The 5000-nt window shown below is 48.2% G+C and overlaps 1 protein-coding gene across 1 annotated transcript in view; it reads right to left on the reverse strand.

The window, feature by feature from the left end:
• Window positions 1-5000, reverse strand: part of b4galnt4a (beta-1,4-N-acetyl-galactosaminyl transferase 4a) — a 150933-nt gene that overhangs the window by 101635 nt on the left and 44298 nt on the right. The gene's annotated exons all lie outside the window — the stretch shown is intronic.

The following is a 5000-nucleotide window of genomic DNA, read 5'->3' on the forward strand; positions in this document are numbered from 1 at the left end:
GGAGGGTTGCCGGTTCGAACCCCGACCAGTAGGCACGGCTGAAGTGCCCAAGGCACTGTCTGTGACAGAGAGACCCTGATGATCTGTTCAGCTGATTTCACAATCGCTGTAGAGCCTAGCGATCCGAGACAATGCATTTTCCATTAGTAACCACCACTAATACCTGCTTTCTAACTTTTACGTAAGTCCCACTATGCAGGGGGTCCACTGCAGGGGGTCTGGGGAAAAACATCTGCCTGTTTAGTATGTCGTTTGTTCACCCACTACCGTGTCTGAGCTGTGCGCATCGTTGCATAAGCAATCAGAGGCATGTGCCCCTGTGAGATATATCTTCTCCTTGACTTCTCCTTTGATGTTTTCATCAAGTACTTTTCTAAGGGAAATCAATTAAAAATCCACCGCCCTCTCAATCCTTTACTGAAAGTTACCACTTTCATAAAACATCTATTGGACTTCTGTAGAAAAACATTCATATGCGCACACTACTAGCCTGAAGAAACAGCCACTTTGGTAATGTTAAATCTTAAAAGGGCACGTTAATATGACTCTAATCAGAAGGGTTTTATCATGGAATAAGTCACTCCCATCTTTCAGACCTACACACACACACACACACACACACACACACACACACACACACACACTCACCTTGTACTTTCTTTCTACTCAAGGCATTTAGAGCTGTAAATGAGTTAATTTGTCAGATGTGCTTAGGGCTCTGACAACAGTAATATAGAGGTGCCTGTACTGTTGGTTTCAGCAGGGGAGAGCAGACAATTACCTCTCTCTACCTCTCATGCATATACACACACAGACACAGACACAGACACACACACACACACACACACAGACACACACACACACACACACACACACACACACACACACACAAACACACACTTCTAATCTAATAGCATATGCCCGTCCGCCTGCCCTTCACCCACACCCACACATGACACACACACATACACATACACACACCCTCACACACACACACACACAGAAAGAGAGAAATCCATCCAAAGACACTGAGATCACCACGATGCACACAGTCATTTAATCAAACCCTTGCACCACACGTCTCAGTAGTCAGACATTTACACACACACACAGACACACACACACACACTGAGTCACACCCTCCAGACATCACAGCTCAGCAGTGCAACCTCCACCCCCCCACCTCACCCCCACCTCTCTGCCCCCACTCCAGCAGGAGGGGGGCAGTCTCCTCCGCCGAGCATAAGCTTATTTATTAGAGGGGCAGGTCACAGGCAGATCCGTCACGGCTAACAAAGACATGCCAGCAACCCCCCGACCTCACACACACACACACACACACACACACCCAACACTTCCATAAAGCACCAGCAAGGCCAGACCCCCTGATATTTACGGCCCCCAAAGCAATTTCAGGTTAACAATGAGGCCCAAACGCTTCATTTTACGAGCGACTGTATTCCCGCCAGTATGATTAAAATCTGTCCGAGACCGCTGAGCGCTCCATAAATCATGCCGCGAATCTTCGGAGTGACCTTATTTACCACCTTTACCCACGCGTCTTATTAGCGCTCCGGCTCAGCCTGACCCGCTTCCCCAACCCGTCAACACCCTTCTGTCCAGGGGGAGACAGTAGCAGAGGTCTCACCCTGACGGACAGAGCAGGGTCTTAGACAGGGATCGCATTGGAAAGTGGCAGTGGTAAAATGCTACGCAACGCTCAGACCATGATAAGTTCTATCTTGTTCCTAAGTTACCCGAACAGTCTACGTTCTATGGCCTAAACTGACAATTGACAAGCCTTGTGTTTCGCTTTGAAAGTTGAACCAATTGCACTCTGCTCCGGAACAATTCGGTTGTTAAGTCCGATGTCACGGGCCCAACAGCTTTTTCGTCAAAAGACGTTTACTAGTGCAGCCAGACAGTTTTTGCAACTTGTAAACTTTGTGATGGCGACAAGGTATACAAGTTGCAAAAACCGACTAGTTGCGCTAGTAAACGTCTCTGTTGGGCCCGTGACGTCGGACTTAACAACCGAATAGGAAATGTAGCGCTTTCTGCTAGTCAAAGTGATCCCTGTCTTACTGCTAGCCCGGCTTAGTATGCCTATTGCTTCCCATTCAGCTGAGTCAGCCTGGCTATAGCTGTAGCCATCGTATCCCCTGCTGGCCTCCAATCTCAGGTCTTTAGCTGAAAACTTCACAGTGTGTGGTAGACGTGAGGCTAATGCTAGGCGCTAGCAGAACAGATGCCCTGGCTGAGTGCACACTGGTCTGGGGGAGTACAAATCCTCTGGATCTCACACAGAAAGGTTTGCTGAGGTGGTGCTGGGAGACTGAGAGGATGGGGTTGGGGAGGGGGGGGGGAGGGGGGCTCTCTACTGGAGCGTGTAGATTAGCATAGCAGTCTTAAGTCAACGAATTCCTGTGTGCAGAGAATAGAGATATGTCTGTGAAGTTCACCCAAAACTACATCAGTGCATCAAATCCTAAAAACAACATACAGTTGTTTACATCGGTGTTACTGTGTGTCTCCTGCACACACACACACACACACACACACACACATAAACACACACAAACACACACATACACACACAAAAACCACCACCACCATTTCTCTCAGTCTCTTCTCATTTTCTACTTGTCTGTCTCTTCTTTTCTAGCTGACTTTGTCTCTCCTTATCCACTTTCTCTCTCTCTCCCACCCTCCCTCTCTCCCTCCCTCCTTCTCTCCCTCCTTCTCTCCCTCCTTCTCTCCAGTGGGCCAGGGTAGTCCCAGTGCTGCGATGGTCTAAAGGATCTCGGAGTGCTGCATGGTCCTTCTGCTCTAATCCCAGGGATATCTCCCCTAAATCCAGGGGTTTCAAGAATCAGTCCACATCCACACACCCTCCAACCTCCACCTCCCCCAACCCCCAACCCCCAACACACACACACACACACACACACACACACACACACACACACACACACAAACTCCTCCTCACCCCCAACCCACATGGCCCCAAAACACATGCACTCTCTCTTCTGTTGGAAAGCAGAGGAGCAATGGTCAGAAAAATCATCCTTAACACACACACACACACACACACACACACACACACACACACACACACACACACACACACACTGCCCCCGACTCTTTTCCTCCCTGTCCCGCTTGCCCGGCACCCACGTTAGCTCCTCTGCCGGAGGCGTCTGACTCATCATGCTCCAAGACCACTCCTCCCGCCCTCTCTCTATTTCCTCTCTCTCTCTCTCTCTCTCTCTCTCTCTCTCTCTCTCTCTCTCTCTCTCTCTCTCTCTCTCTCTCTATTTCCTCTTTCCTCTCTCTCTCTCTCTCTCTCTCTCTCTCTCTCTATATATATTTCCTCTTTCTCTCTCTCTCAATTCAATTCAATTCAATTGAGCTTTATTGGCATGACAAAAAATACAATTTGTATTGCCAAAGCATACATGTACGTAGTAGTGTGTAAAGACATAAAACAAAACATCATGCATCATACATTACTGCAACGGCAGTGTGTGTGTGTATTTGAGTTTTTGTGTGCTTCACTGATGAAGTGACTCCCTTTGTTTATGGCAAGCATCTATATATCTTGCTGCGACTCTTGCGCTTTTTTGTTCCTCGCCTAATAGTATTCTTAGACTTAGATCCTTAAAGTTTTGAAGGTCTGGATGCATTTCTCTGAATTTAGGAAAGAATTGATCTCGTATGTCTTTCCATTGGCAGCATTCAGCCAAGAAGTGAAGCTCTGTTTCTATGGCACCTTGGTTGCAGTTGGTGCACAGCCTGTCTTCTCTGGGCAGCCAGGTTTGCCTGTGTCTGCCCTTCTCAATAGCCAGACTGTGATTGCTTAGCCTGTACCTGGTCAAGGTTTTTCTCTGTCTGGTATCAGTGACTGTGGATAGGTAGTCTGCCACAGTGTACTCTCTGTTTAGGGCCAAATAACATTGAAGTTTATTTTGTCTTTTTGTTGTTTCAGTCCAATATGATAAGTCATTTTGTTTTTCTGCATTTATAATTTGGTTAGGCCGAATTGTTTGAGAAAGGGTGGCAAGGTCCTGAGGCTGACTATTAGTTGTACTAAGTGTTAGTGTCTCTCTCTCTCTCTCTCTCTCTCTCTCTCTCTCTCAGCAGAGGAAGAAGAGGGAGGCAGGCGTGCAGGCAAACGAAGAGTAGAAGAGTATCTGTCTCTGCCGCTGTACACACACACACACACACACACACACACACACACACCACACACCCACACACCTACGTGGTCAGATTGGATTAAGGGAGCAAAAAAGCAGGTGAGCTGATTCCTGGGTAGGGTAATCGTTGGTTAGTAATGGAATGGGATGTGTGTGTATGTGTGTGTGTTGTGATAGGGTGTCCGAGAAGTCAGGAGTGGTCAAAGGGGGGGGGTTTCGGACAGCGCAGACAGTTGGACTGGCGGGTGGACAGATGGACAGTCGCAGGGGTCATGGCCCTGTCCTTCGACAGGGATGGTGGGGTCACAAGAGCTTCACCATGGCGACAGGGCCAAAGGCAGTCATCTAGGAGCCTGATGGCACTGACAGATTCGCTGAGCTCAGGCTCACAGGGGGTGGAGGGGAGGCCACAGCAGCATACATACGCATGAGAAACACACACACACACACACACACACACACACACACATACATATAATCCACACACACACACACACACACGCACGCGCACATGATCACACACACACACACACACACACACACACACACACACACACACACACACAATCACATACATACACATACATATAAAATCCACACACTCACACACACACACACACACACACACGCACATGATCACACACAAACACACACACACACATACAGTACATATGATCCACACACACACATCCAGGATCAATACACACAAACACACACACACACACAGCAGATTGTCCCTAGGGGCAGCTTTGGGTGGGGCAGATAGAATCGCGGAGGAAAAGCAATGTGTCCTCCATTTGA

The sequence above is a fragment of the Alosa sapidissima genome, chromosome 11, assembly GCF_018492685.1.
Source record: "Alosa sapidissima isolate fAloSap1 chromosome 11, fAloSap1.pri, whole genome shotgun sequence".
Taxonomy (NCBI): Eukaryota; Metazoa; Chordata; class Actinopteri; order Clupeiformes; family Clupeidae; genus Alosa; species Alosa sapidissima.